Raw genomic sequence first — 15,590 nt, forward strand, 5'->3', positions numbered from 1 at the left:
AACATCACACTATTACATTTTAAAACATTTTAGAATCAATCACATTGTAGAAAACAGTTTTCTGAACAAGTTCCATAAAAAATGAACACTTTTGGTTCAATATAAGCAGAGATATGCCCAATTTCCTGAAATAAATAGTGCCTTTCTCCAAAATTTCTCAATTTAATTACCTTTCACACGATGGGCTTTGCCTACTGAGATTTGTAATGAATGCTATATAATAATTTCATTAATTTCGTCAAAACTTGTTATAATTTTTACGTTTTAATAACATATTATCATCATAAAAAAAATCTTAGTAGGCAGTGCCCATCATGTGAAAGGTAATTAAATTAAGAAAATTTTGGAGAAAGGCACTATTTATTTCAGGAAATTGGGCATATCTCTGCTTATATTGAACCAAAAGTGATACTTTTTTATGGAACTTGTTCAGAAAACTGTTCTCTACAATGTGATTGATTCTAAAATGTTTTAAAATGTAATAGTGTTATGTGGCCGAGGATTGAAAAAATAATCTTCGGAACCTATTGGGTAATAAACAGCTTATTAAATAAATAATCTATGTTTTGCATTGTTTAATGCTCAAATTTGTATCCGGGCAGTGAGTTGCTGTTATTTCATGACAAATTGTACAAAGAAAAAATTTACTTTCGGTCGTATCGGGGTTTCCAGCTTGGATTTTGGGGTTATTTCAAAGAAAGCTAGAAATCTGGTAAATTTGGTTCGATTTTTTTTATTGGAGGTCAAATATTGGTCAAATATAGTTGGATAGAGTCCCCAAGGCATATTCATAAGAAGTTTGAGTGATATCAACATGAATGCACCGATTTCCTGTGACTTTTTTGAACAAATATCCGATAAAATCGAAAAAAAAATCTTCAAAAAAAAAAGTTGCACTGGACCCCCCGACGAAATATTTCGGTATATACCGCAAAATGTCGGAAAAGAGCCCTTCTTTCACGGTGCCAAATATCAGACATACCGATTTTTTTTATCATTAGTTTGTTCTAAAAAATACACCGTGAAGTTACAGCTGTTCAATTCAATTCAATTGTGTTTTTTTTTATTAGAATTTAACAGTTCTGCTCCAGGATGTTACATTTGCAATTCAGAGATTTGGAGAACCTTTCAACTGAGATCAATTCATAAGCCTTTGCAGGGAGGATACATATTTCTAAGTTTAGATTTTGCTAACTGGGTGTTCTTTTAGGGAAAATAAATTTTGAGAAAAAAAAAACCCTAGATCTATGTTTGGCTTAAGACTAATATCACAGTTGTTGACGGAGGAGTGCTGCGATGAGCAGATTCGTTGACATCCCACAAAGTTACAGCTGTTTGAATATATACATACCATTTTTGTATGGACAGCTGCCAAAATTGTATGGAGATTTCTATGGGTGAACCAATGACACAAAATAGATTATTTGGTCATAGGGAAAGCCCCCACAAAGTTTGAGCCAAATCAAAAAAATACAAATAAAATCCATTTCCGGTTTTGGTAGAGAATTGCTCAAATGCCTTCCAATATTATTTCTTTGCAGTATTATATAGACGGCTTAAAACGTGATTTTCACTCACTCCATAATTTTATATATTTTTCATTTGATCACCATCGTGTTCTCTGGACAATTTTACATAAGAATCAATGCATATCTCAAACTAAACCAAACCTCTGCCGAGAAACAGTCCTTCAAAAATAAAAACTCTAAATTTTCTATATGTACTAACAGTGAAACCTCTTTTCAAAATAAGCACGAGGCCTACGCTTGCGCTCAAGGCCTACTTTTAGGGGTTTGCAACTCAATGCACATGGGGCAAATAAGTTTTGCATAGGGAATACTGAGTGAAGGAACAGTTTCAATTGAGCAAAGGCAAGTTAGCTAAAGCTAGTTGTTTCTAATTTCAGTTCATATCGTAATTGATTGGACCCTTTTTCACTTGTTTAGAGTGTTTGTTAATAATAAATTATGCTATTTTCCAGACTACTGTATGATAAGAGGACTTAAATATAGCCTTCGTATAATCTAGCCTGAAGTTACGGTCACACTCCCCAAGCAATCGCTCGAGCAGCTAGATGGTGCTGTCCTCTTGACCAATTTGCTGATGAACCTGCTATGAAGCCGTACATGAAAAATAATCAATACGACCGTGCTTGAGCTCGCGTTTGCTCGCCGTAACTTTCTTGCCCAGCCCAGCTAAGACACACGACCCGCGAATGACAACCTGTCGCGAGCGGGACGCAACTACACCTGGGTCGCTGGTGCGCAAGCGGGACACACTGCTAGTAAGAACCTGCTGCTGCTGCTCGTCGTCGTCGTCGCCTACTGCTGGACTGACTCGCACGGGAGAAAATAATACTATTCATCCGATTGCAAAAATTCCTCCCTGTCTCTGTGCTCTTGCTCTGAGTCTCGTGAAGTCCAAGTCGTCGCAGGTTGGTCGGAAGAAAAATCGGATTTTCCGCCTGTTCGCGAGCTCCGAATTGCTGAACCGTGGTCGCGTTCGACGGTGTAAGGTACGGCCAAGTGTTTGCCACCGGGATTGGGTTCCGTCGGACCGTTCCTGGCGGGGTATTTCGGGGATCAATTTTCTTTCCCGACTGCTGCTGCTGCTGCTGTGAGTGCGGGTGTGTGTAAGGAAAAGGTAGTTCCAAAATCGGAGCGACCAATTTTTCCTCGCCTGGTGGCCGTGGCCGTGGGGCAGGTCACTCGGCGGGTCCCGTGGTGGATTGGGTCTAACCAGGTGAAAAGGGTTCCGGGTGGTTTTGGCCAGTGCGAGTCGTGTGAAAAGTGAAAAATAAGCCCCTAGAGAGGGTGTGTAATGTTCTCCTGTGGTAATGCTCCTGTCAATATTGGATGTAGTTTTTTTTCTTCTCTTCTCTGCGCGCTGACCCAAGATGAAAAAGCAAAATGAAGTTGAATTCGATCACCTAGACCGAGCATTTGACCTCCAGGAAAAAGAGGGTGGCTGTCCGGTGGATTAGCATGGTGCTTTGTGGGCAAATCTAGTGTTACACTGCAATCGGTCAACTATTGGAAGAAAGAACAGAAAAATGTGGAAGAAAATTGGGAAAATGGAAAATTCATAATATAGAGATATTGAAATATTAATACAAATACCTATGGATAAAGAGGTTCGCACCAATACATCGACACGCTGTGTGGCCACTAGACCACGCACACCACCCCAGGACAGGTTCTCCAATATCGAAGACGACGGCGACGGGCACAACAGCAGATCTCGAACCAGCGAGCAAGCAAGAGAGAAAAGGAGAGAACATTGAAAGTTTGGTCTCTCTGTGTGGTGGGCATATCGGCGGCACATATGGAAAACACGACGGCAGCTCAGCAGAACCAGCAGCGTCCGCCCCCACCCCCGCACACGGGGCTTAAACCTGGCGCTGACTTTGGAGTACGGTGATACGAGAAGTGTGATACACAATCGGTCTCGCCAAAAACTACACTCACACTATGGATAAGAGACCAGTGGTGCTCAGTCATCCTGGTTATGTAGGATAACTGGATAAGCTGGACATCGGTCTGTATGCTTTTTACTGAATTTCCAAAGAATCGGAAACCTCAAAAAGCGATTTTAGTTGTACTGCTGATTACTCCAAAACTCTATCTTACTTTCGTTCATTAGATAACACATAAGATAGTGGTCAACACAGATCCAACTAGAAATAAATCACAAAATCTATTTGCGAACATATGCTTATTTGATACACAATCCAATTGGAATCTCTAGAATCAGGCTAAATTTGATCGCAAACAAACTATGACTGTTACACAAAAGATTCTAACGAAGGCAAATTTGATAATTTTAATGGCTTTTTTGAGATGTTTTTAAGCAAACTGTCTCGCAAATCTAAAAATCTGTTTCAAACATGTTGTTGTTTCATATTCTCTGTGACGTTACAACGTTCAGAAAATATAACCTTTTTTAGTTGTATTTAGCTTCATAACGGTACCAAACATTATATGTATGTGATGTGATTGGGAATTTTGGTTTTATAAATGTCACAACATTACAATTCGTGATTCCGAATTTAAGAATATCGTATATTTCTGAAAAAACGCAATACAACGCAGCCTTAAAGAGCTCTGTTTATGCAAAAATTACTCTACTGTTTTCAACATTTTGAAAATAAGCATGAAATTTCTCCTTGACCTAAACCAGAGCCGAGGTATAAAAACTTGAAAAAATAGTTCAGCAACAATATGAATTTTAATTTTTACATAGTTTTAGGTTAGTCTATAAATCCAAAATCAACTCTAAATTATCCGTTGGTCAAACAATGCTTCTAAAATTTAGATTTGTTTCGAAAGAGTGATCAATTAGCATTCGAATTAAAGTATTTTTAAAAGTGTTTGGAATGATTTTTCAATTATTTCTCGTATTTGTTTCATTCCAGTTAAATTTTTTTTTGTATTTTACAGTTGGTAAATTTTTTTGTTATTGTTTTCAAATCCAGCCAATACTACCTAGTAGGGTAGGGTAGTCATCAATGAGACACTTTTGGTTTTTAACTTTCAACGATTTTTGTATTTTTTTTCATCAGCATGTTTTAATGAGCTTTTTGTTGCATTTTCTTTCTTTTAATGTGTTCTAACATTGACCAAAATATGAGATCGATCCGACCTCTACAACCAGAGATATCCAACTGTCTCATTGTAGACGCACTTGGCAGGAACAATGAGACAGGTGGGGAACAATGAGACACTCTACGAAAATCAGTACTTTTCTAGTAAAACATCATATTTTTGTATTGTTCCATTGCAGGTGACTTACTTTGAACATTTTAAAGCAATTTTGCCAACTTGAAACTTTCATTAACAAAAGTTATACTAAAAAGTATTTAATTTTTGTAAAATCCGTATATGTATACCAAATAACTTTGTATTTTTGGTTAAATATGCCAAAAATCACTTTTAATTCATGTTTTGAAAGATTTCCATAGATTTTGAAAAGTTTAATGAAGAAAAATCAAAGTGTCTCATTGTTACCCATTGGCTGAAAAAAGTGGGGAACAATGAGACAGCCCTGGATTCTGGGTATATTCTTAATTTTGGTCAATTCTAATGAAAGGTCATTGTAGCCCAACTCATGCCCTATGAAATGACGAAAGAACTTTGGAGAAATTTTAGTTTTTGTATTATTGGCAGCCTATAAGCAAAAATGTAATTTTCAGTCATAATTTAATGTTACACCCCAAAATCAAACATTTATGAATAACTTTGCAAGGGAGCGTCCATAACCAAAGCCACTATTATGGCAGACGTGTATCCAGTAGATACACCTTTCCCCAAAATATGAGCCTGATTGGTTGAAACTACGACTTGTGAGAGCCATTTTATCATTGTTCCCCGTGTCTCATTGATGACTACTCTACCCTACCTACGGCTTTTTATGCTACCAACGTTGTTTCTTCGTGACTTGATGTCTATTGGATGGTTAAGAGCGAGTCCTCGAGCAAAGCATACCCATTTCGCATCGACCTCACCAATCTGCCTGAAATTTTCAGGGGTTGTTTGTACATATAAAACTAGCATCTGGCCAAAATATGAGCACTGTAGGTCAAGGGGAAGTGGGGCAAATCGGGACACAAAGTTTGAAGGTTCAAAAACGTCAAAAATCTTAAAAAGGCTATAACTTAGGCAAAATTATTTTCAAAATTCAAAATGCATCTGAAAGGAGTTGAAAAATGCAACAAAATGCAGGATAGAGCATCTCAATTGGTTAAATCTAAAGGGAGTTATTGGCATTTTAGTGAAAAAATAGCATAATTTTCATACTCAAATAAAAAAGTGTTCCATCCAGATATCAACTCGGTTCGACCTGCAGCTTGTAGGGGACATCTGGGACTACCATCTGAGACTGAGAACGCATTGGGTAAGGTAATTTAACATATTAAATAGACACTTTTACTTTTAGTGAATTTTTTGGTTGTAAATTTTTGCTCGGGGGACCCCTTGGATCTAATTTTCTGGTGATAATTTTATCATATTCGTGTTCCTGAGTCAATTTTACAATAGAAACATGCATAAAAATGTTTATTTTCATCCATTCTAACCCTTTAAAATATAAAAGTTAAAAAAAATCTTCGATTCACATTTATTGAAAATCAAGCTCGTTTCCAAGGATACTAGATGACACCAGAAAAAAGAAGCTTTTTATTTTTTTTTAACTTTTATTTTTTAAAGGGTTAAAATGGATCAAAATAAACATTTTTATGCGTGATTCTATTGTGAAATTGTCTCAGGAACACGAAAATGATAAAATTATCACCAGAAAATGGGATCTAAGGGGTCCCCCGAGCAAAAATTTACAACCAAAAAATTCACTAAAAGTAAAAGTGTCTATTTAATATGTTAAACTGCATTACCCAAAGCGTTCTCAGTCTCAGATGGTAGTCCCAGATGTCCCCTACAAGCTGCAGGTCGAACCGAGTTGATATCTGGATGGAACACTTTTTTAGTTGAGTTTGAAAATTATGCTATTTTTTCACTAAAATGTCAATAACTCCCTTTAGATTTAACCAATTGAGATTGCATTTTGCATGCATTTTTTAAGCCATTTCAGATGCATTTTGAATTTTGAAAATAAATTGAATTTTGCCTAAGTTATAGCCTTTTTAAGATTTTTGACGTTTTTGAACCTTCAAACTTTGTGTCCCGATTTGCCCCGCTTCCCGTTGACCTACAGTGCTCATATTTTGGCCAGATGCTAGTTTTATATGTACAAACAACCCCTGAAAATTTCAGGCAGATTGGTGAGGTCCAAACGACGTCCCATACAAAGGGGTATGCCCTGTTCGTGGACTCGCTCTTAAGTAAATTTTGAATGAACTCCCGCACGGAAGGGATGCCGTTTGATGACCACTGCTAACGAGTGTTTTTTTTTCTATTTTGTTCCTGTGATATTTTTTTCCCCACACATGCTCTCGCTCTCTCCTGCTAACCCTCTCCCATGATCTCTGTCTCCTTTTCGCCGTGTTGCTGGTCCGTCGTAGTCGTACAATGGCCATCCATATTAAATGGAAATCTTTTAAAAATAGAGTTTGTCAAAAAACGTTTATCCATTCGTGTGTCCATTCGCAGTTCGTCGTCGCCCCATGAGCGCCCCTTCCTCTGCCTCATGTTCCTCCCGCGCGCAGTAACTGGGCATGACCTGTTTCAACTGCAGCTGACTGACTGACATGTCCAAGGTCTCACCGCCGAACGACCCGAAGTGCGTAAACCATGGATCTATGCTATCGCCGTATGGCTATAGGTTTAGAGAGTACGCGGGCTATCGCGGGTACAACAATATTGAAGCAAGTGTTCAAGAGCCCATGCACTGGGACAACCTTCGGAATGGGAGACCATGGCGCTCGCGTGGTGACCAGCTGCGCGTCTGCAGAGAGGACATCGTGTGAATAAAAGTATTATGCTATGTGTTGTGTGTTGCACACTAAAGCGGGAACCACCAGTTCCAATTTACGATTATCTATGCCAGACGTGCGCGCGGGTTGACCCCGGCCCTGTCAGCAGTTTGGCTCGTCAGCAGCAGCTTAGCTGTGTACCTCTAGGGCCTTGCCCTGCCACCGCAACACCCTTCACTTTTGATCGGAGGCTCACATGTACACAGCAAAAAATCCGATGGTAAAATCGCATGCAAAAGCATGCACATCACCTTCGTCAAAAAAGACACTTAATATTACACGTTGCATGTACAATTTTTGTAAACACAAAAAAAAAGTTGCAACCGACGGGATTCGAACCCAGCACCAACAGTAAGAACTGGCGCCTTAGCCCGCTCGGCTATCAGACCGATGAAGAATGGAAAGAATGAACGCATATATGAGCTTCACATTTCGGTCAAGTAGGTTTCCCATACTGATATGCTTCTTATTCCAGAGTGTAATATTACATAGAATTTCATAAAATAATGCAACATTTATTTTACACCCAGGCCTTTTACACGCAGCTGCATTACTACTTTTTTTGCTGTGTACGGTGGCCCATGAAATTTGGAACCTGTGTCAAGTTTGCTCCCGTTACCGAATTATGTTATTTTTGACGGATCAACTGAAGTTGTACATTTAACTCTCTACCGCCCAAATTTGTGTTCTGTTTTTCCCGTATTTAATTTTGAGAATTTTTATTGCCATTTATCATGTTAAATTTATTATTGGACCTATTCTACAACCTATATCATTGCTATACAATTACAATTTAGTTTAAACAGAGTGTGAAATATAACAAAAATTACTTGAAATCTATTTGCTACTAAAGGAGCTATTACACAATGGCAAACAAACAAACTCCCACTTTTTGACAGTTTGCCAGTTTGGCTGGATTTGTTTGTACAAACGTCAGCCTGCATACATTTTGCTTTGTTTGCGAGTTTAGCAAACTGTCAAACACGAAAAAGTGCGAGTTTGCGGTAGTGTAATGGCTACTTAATACAATCCAGACTCGATTATCCGAAGCCTCGGTTATCCGAAGTCTCGATTAGCTGAAGTTTGATTATCCGAAGTTTTTTATAAGACTTCAAATAATCGAATCACGAAAAAAAATATTTCTCGCTTTTTTATTTTTTTTTGTTTTAGCATCAAATTTGAGTTCTGCGACCCCTTTTTGGTTAAATTTGAATATATGATTGCCTTAATATTTTTTTTTCAATATGTCATGTGTGTGTGTGTGTGCAACCAACCAAACGGGACCACGCGGCCGCTTCTTACAAATTGAATTGTTTCCATGGATTTTTAGATCTACATTATTTTTATACATGCAAAAATAACTCGCATAGGCATTTGGAAGGTGTTAGCTCTGCCGAGCTTCGGTGACCCATTTCTACGCTGGCTAGCCGAGCGCGAGGTACTTCAGCTTTATCGACAAGCCCCGCCCTGAAAAACGTTTGCACCAATCGGATTCAAACGTTATTTAGAACTTCCGAACCCTTGTCAAATGGACAAGGACCCAGCGCGTATATAGTAGTAACAGTATTCCTAATTCCAGTTATAGATCACCAAGTTGCAATGGCCTAGTGGTTAGCATTTTTGCTTACCGATCCAAAGGACGGGGGATCGAACCCCGACTCGAGCGACTTTAATTTTTCGTTCATGTTCAGAGTTTTAAGATTTATATTTCCTGTACTTTCTCGTTGGAAGCAGATGGGAATCGAACCCAGGACCATTCGCTTACAAAGCGAACACCGTAACCAGTCAGCCACGGCCGCTCCTATTTTTTTTTCAATATGTCATCACCGCTATTTAAGGCGCCATCTTGGATTTCAAAATTCTAAATCATTTCTGAGTAGTTTATATTTAAGCTCGACAATCAAAAATAAGACAAATTTTTTACGTGATTCGATTATGTGAAGTGAAATTTTTCCGAGGTCTTCGGATAATCGAGTCTGGACTGTATTATAAAATAACATATTTTAAATAAAATCACAGCCAAAGTTGAGCTGTGAGAAAATGTTTTTTTTTTCAAAACATAAACAAATTAACATAAGACAAGTCAATTCATCAAACCACTATTATTTTCTAATGCTTTTCATAGATAAATAATTGGTTGAAGATTTGATTTTTGGCGAATTTTTAAATCGAAGTCCGTTTTGAGCCTATGAAATTCATTAAATTAATGAAGAAACTCCAAATTTTAATATAACAAGCCTTACCCGACAAACTTCTGCCTTTTTTTGCTTTTTTCCTTATTCAGCCTCCTGTGATCAAAATTTGATTTTACGTAACTTTCCCCATACAATTTGCCGATGCTCTGGAATCGGTTCCAGAGTGGCCAAAGTGTCAATTAGTTATCGTATAAACCTTCCTTGGGCTTATACGAACCCAACGCAACAAAGAGCACCTCGATCCGATGCTCCGTTCCGTGTTAAACTGATTCGCGTTCGAACAAAACCGTCGAAATTTTTTATTAGATAGAAGATAATCTGCTGGAAAATCTTTAAAATACACAAGTTCAAGCATCCAAACGAATTCATTTTTATGTGATCTGAATAATTAAAAGTTGTCTTGGTGGCAACAAAAGTTTCGGTCCTGAGAGAGTTTTTTTAAGAGTTTGGTAATTTATTATTGGCATGCAACATGCGGAGAAAATTTCATAGTTTTTTGTACTTATGTGATGGTTTTGAGTGTTTTAGAAGAGCTTTCTATATCACCGTTAATCTGAAGGCTCGTCGACTTTTTTGTTCTTTGAGTTGAATTTGCGCAGAATTCATACAGAATGTTTGGTGTGTGCGAGTGTTTTAATTTAGACCAGAAAGACCAGAAGAGATATTATTTAAGTCCTCCCCATAGCATTGCAGCTTGGAAGGCAGCGGTTAATCTGACGATCTAATTTTTTAAGGACATCATGGGCAGGAATGTGAAATGATCAAAACGATCAAATGGCTGCTCATCGTCGGAACTGGCATAACTGGAGTTCTCCAGTTATATTTTTCAGAGTTTGTGAAATCCCACAAGAATATCCTGGTTTGCTCACTAGTCATTGATTACTGATCGCTCCAAAAAGCAAACAAGATGAGTCGCTCAGATGATGATCCTTTGAGCGAAAAATATTATTCAATCTTTGTAACATTTAACCAGTCACTAGAATGTGCTCATCATCTTTAGATAACTCTCTGTCTCCTTGTTTAACAAAGAACAACAAGTTGAGAAAGTGCAATAAAGCGACATTTTCCCTCTCGAAGCCGGAATTATCACCAACCAACCCGGGGCTGAAAAACAACCGCAGCCCAATAGCAGAGCGCGCGCGTCAGCACCCCGGTCCGGTCGATGAGGATGAGTAACTTGTGTGGGGTGCCTCTGCTGCCTGCCCCCGTGAGTTACATTCATTGTTTATCAATTTCATAGCCTGGCCCGGAGCCACCTAAAACTTCCCATCATCGCGCGCGCAAACAACAAACACAACGCAGCCAACCAACGCGTGCCCGGTCCCAAGGGTGATTAAGATCGCATGTCTTATCTATTCGACAGCACGGGCTCCCCGCTCCCCTTCTGAGCTACCAGCAGCAGCTCTTCTACTGACTAGTTATTGCTGCTGCTAAAAATGTGTTTGGCTAATTTGGTTCGGGGAGGGGGGAGAGAACCCTTCTTCCGTTTACCAGCACGCACCGTGCGTCTCCATGTTTGTCGCCTCAGAGAGATTTATTAGGGCCTAGGGTTCCCGACTTACACGGCGTCCCCACTTCAGAACCTCGGTTATTGATTTGGTTTTGGTTTTAGATATTGCTAATCTAAAATACAATAGTTTTACTTTGTATCGAGAGATAATTCAAAGATAAGATTTTGTAAATAGCTCAAGTCTGGAGTTTTTTTTAAAAGTCCAATAAACCAAATTCACAGTTTTAGCTTTTTGGGTGTTTTTGAAACCGCATTGAGTCACGAGTATTAAAAATCACCCAAAAAGCTAAATCTGAAAATTTTGTTTATTGGACCTATTTTAAAAAAAAAACTCTAGAAGTTTTTTTTAATATCTGCATAATACAATGATGAGGCTTAATTTTAGCTTAATTTAATTTCAAACGTTTATTTAAACAAAGGTCGGACCCGACCTGAAATAGTTTGATGTTAAAGTAAGCAAGACTTTTTCGAACATAAATTGCCATATCTGCACAGATTTCACAGAAGTTCTTACCTCCTCTCCCTTAAATAGCCTTAATAAACATAACGTAAAATATAACTCGGGACTCCAGCAACCAACTTCAAACTTCAACCAAACTTCGGGACAATGCCGAACAAAACGTGTTTGTTATTGTTTACATTGCGTGCTCTAGTTTTTGTTTATTCTCGGAACGTCGAAATGGCGGGTGCGACAAGATAGCACGACAGCGTCGAATTGTCGAGTCACGTATTGAATCCATTTAGGCTATTTAAGAGGGAGGAGGTAAAAACTTCTGTAAAATATGTGCAATGTGTATTTTCATCACTTTTGAGTTATTGATCCAGTTTGAGTCAAAATCGTATGCTCCTTCAGAAAAAAAAAACACATCCAGTATTTTGTTCTTGAAATATGGAGGAAATCAATTTTTTTCGCGAAAACATAACAAAAAGCCTTATGCGCAGAAAAAAAAACTTTCTTTGCGTTTTTCTCAGCTTGCTGTTTTTGAATATGACTCAATTATGCGAACATGGGCAGTGCAGATATGGCAATTTTGCAGATTAATGTTGATGATTTTTGATCCTAAGTTACTACTTCTTACTTTGTTCTGAAATAATAATCAGGACCATGTGTTGAACCCTCAAGACAAGGCCCAAGAATTTGTTTAGGAATTGAAACATTTTTTGGTTTGACTTAACCCTCTAACGCCCATTGTAGCATCAGAGCACAGACTTTGATATAGTATTCCTCGTAGATGTGGTAACATTGAATTTGAAATTTGAATTTGTCCATTTTGGTCAATTTGGTAATTTTTGTAACTTTGGTTAATTTGGTCAATTTGGCCAATTTGATAATTTTGGTCAACTTTCTATAAGTTTTTTGAAAACTTTTTCTTACTCTTGTCTATTCCATAATTATAAGTAATAAAGTTTTAATTACGATGTAAAACACAGCTGAAAGGAACACCAAAACTCTGTTATGTACCTAAATGAACTCATTGTAACTTGATTATTCACAAATAAAACCGAATTAAAATTGAATAATTTTGGTCAATTTGATCATTTTGGTGAATAGAGGGTCCCTATGTCAATTTTTATGAATAACGGTAAAAACACGTTTTAAAATAATTTATGATCACTTTTTTCATTTTAATGCAAAAAAATAAATTGACAGGACAACATTTTTTTCGATGGATCAATTATGGTCCTCTTAGAACGAGCTGTCAAGTAGGACATTTTCTGTCATGAAGGACGTCGAAGTTATTTTTTTTAATTGATTTAAAAATCCATTTTGAATCCTTTGCGGTCGTACTAAGGGTCATTGCACTCAGAAAAATAAGCTTCATCGTTGTAAAAATAATATCAGCAATTTAAGTTTAATTGTACGACCAAATTTGGTCAATTTGGTCATTTTGATAAATTTGGCCAATTTGGTCACTTTGGTCAATTTGGTCATTTTGGTCAATTTGGTCATTTTGGTCAATTTGGTAATTTTGATCAATTTGGCCATTTTGGCCAATTTGGTAATTTTGGTCAATTTGGTCACTTTGGTCAATTTTGTCATTTTGGTCAATTTGGTCATTTTGGTCAATTTGGTAATTTTGGTCAATTTGGCCATTTTGGCCAATTTGGTCATTTTGGTCAATTTGGTATTTTTTGTCATTTTGGTCAATTTGTTCAATTTGGTCATTTTGGTCAATTTGGTAATTTGGTTATTTTGGTAAATTTGGCCATTTTGGTCATTTTAGTAATTTTGGTCAATTTGGTAATTTGGTTATTTTGGTAAATTTTGCCATTTTGGTCAATTTGGTCATTTTGGCCAATTTGGTAATTTTGGTCAATTTAATCAATTTGGCCATTTAGTTAATTTGGTCATTTTGACCAATTTGGTCATTTTGGTCAATTTGGCCGTTTTGGTCAATTTGGTAATTTTTGTCATTTTGGTCATTTTAGAAATGTTGGTAATTTTGGTCAATTTAATCAATTCGGCCATTTAGTTAATTTGGTCATTTTGGCCAATTTGGTAATTTTGGTCAATTTGACCAATTCGGTCATTTTGGTAAATTTGGTCAATTTGGCCGTTTTGGTCAATTTGGTCATTTCACGTCTTTTTTGAAGACGAACAACAATTCTTAAAGGCTGATTTTTCAAAGTACCTGCGTTAAAAACAATAGTTTTGCGACAAAGTGTTGCTGACAAAGGTGGTGTGCATGCTTTTGCATGCGATTTTACACAGTTTTTTTTGCTGTTTAGTTTTTATTTACATTACAAATCACAAATGTCTATATAACCCTGCTGTCTTTGGAGGGGAAGCTTTCTTTGATTCGTTTTGCTTCGCTTGTGTCGTCTTTTATTAATGCTTTTTTACGTCACAAGGTTCAGGTACCGTCATCAGGGGTGACATTGGGTCTGGGGGGTGAGATTGTGTCACACAAATTTCAGCATTTTTGCAATGTTGTTGTTAGCATTACAGCAATGTTTTTGGACCAAAGTAAAGGTATTCCAGAGTTTTTGGAGCAAAATTTACCCATTTACTTATTTTCAAAGAGTTGAAAGCATTGGGGTAAGAGAGTTAATTAAACAATGTTTTCTGTAAATTTCTGTAAATATTTTTTAAATTTTCCATGGAAGCCAGTAATGTTATGTACTTTAAGTAAAATAATGTTCAACATTGCAATGCGTTTAACTTTTATTAGAAATGTTGACGTCGATATGGAGGTTATTCATAAAGTAAGGTATATCGGACTTGTACTCAGGAGTCGTGAGCTCAAATGTTTAGCAAGGGTGATATTAAGGGCACTAGCGTGCCCTGGTCCTCAAGGAAGGTGGGGCAAAAATATTAGAGTTTTGAAAATTTCGTCGTGTATGGACACCCCCTGCCCAATTTTAGAACAAATTTCCGAGGATGGTGGGGCAACTGCCCCATGTTGCCCCACCCTGGGCACGCTAGTGATTAAAGGTGTTGGAAAAAGAAATGAAATCATGCGTAAGATTACAAAAATACCATGAAATACTACGTTTGTTGTTTTGTGTGTTAATATCTTAACAGTTTTCTTATTTAAGATTAGACAATTTTACCCATTCCACTTATCGAAGCGGAGTCAATGAACCATGCTTACGTAACATTCAGCACTAAACTGTAGTTGCCAAAGTGGAAAGTATCCTTTTGTCTGAGTTGCTTCCAAAAAACTTGAGCCGGATGTTCCCGGAAGTGACGACTTTGTCGTCCAGTCGTGGCGCGCATTCTGGAAAAAAGTGGAGAAAGTGTGACAATGTTATGGTCCCGGTGGAGTTACCGACGCACACATCCACACTGGCTGACGGGGTGTGAATGAGCAGAGTGTGACTGTCGTCAACGCGTGGTCTTCTAATTTCGGGGGAGCGGATCTTCCAAAGAAGAGTGTGAGAGCTCTTGTCTGAGAATCTGCTGTGTGTGAATGGGTGCGCACCGAGAGATCAAGAATGGGAGCAAACTGTTGGAGTGCGGTGCCTGTGTTGTTGTCGTCGTCGTAGTTCGACGACGAGTTTATTTGGCCAGAGTGTGGTGTGGGCCCCCACACGCGATGTGGATACCAGCAGCTCGATGGGAGCTGACCGTATCGACAAAGTTGTAGACGTCATTGAAGAGGATGTAGTGTGCTGCAATGGAGCGGACTGACGGAGAAGCAACAGAGTACACAAGGAGTTGCTGCGAAACTGCAGCTGTAGCGAGGGGCGGTGAGGGGCGAGACGAGTTGTGAAGGAAGAAAAGTGAAAATTTTGCTGTGAACGTCAAGAAGCACAAACGAGAGAGGTAGCTACAGCGGTGTAGAAGCTCAGAACCTCAGAACGACAATGTATCAATTAAGCACTCCGTGTCTTCGTCGTCAAGCGTTGTGTTTCAGCGGATGTGACAATCAAAAGAAGATAGATTCGAGCACGGGACGAAGCTCGCACAAAGTATGGGCGCAGCAACAATTACGGTGAAGAAGCGTAGTGGAAAATG

General features: G+C 38.1%; 1 protein-coding gene across 1 annotated transcript in view; it reads left to right on the top strand.

Annotated features, from left to right (window-relative positions):
- The first annotated feature begins 2,380 nt into the window (after positions 1 to 2,380).
- The window catches only part of LOC6038544 (guanine nucleotide-binding protein G(s) subunit alpha), a 38,216-nt gene continuing 25,006 nt past the window's right edge, over positions 2,381 to 15,590 (top strand). The window contains exon 1 of the mRNA XM_038252024.1: positions 2,381 to 2,515. The gene's annotated coding sequence lies outside the window, so the exon portion shown is untranslated. The remainder of the gene's footprint in view (positions 2,516 to 15,590) is intronic.

The sequence above is a fragment of the Culex quinquefasciatus genome, chromosome 2 (assembly GCF_015732765.1).
Source record: "Culex quinquefasciatus strain JHB chromosome 2, VPISU_Cqui_1.0_pri_paternal, whole genome shotgun sequence".
NCBI classification, from domain to species: domain Eukaryota; kingdom Metazoa; phylum Arthropoda; class Insecta; order Diptera; family Culicidae; genus Culex; species Culex quinquefasciatus.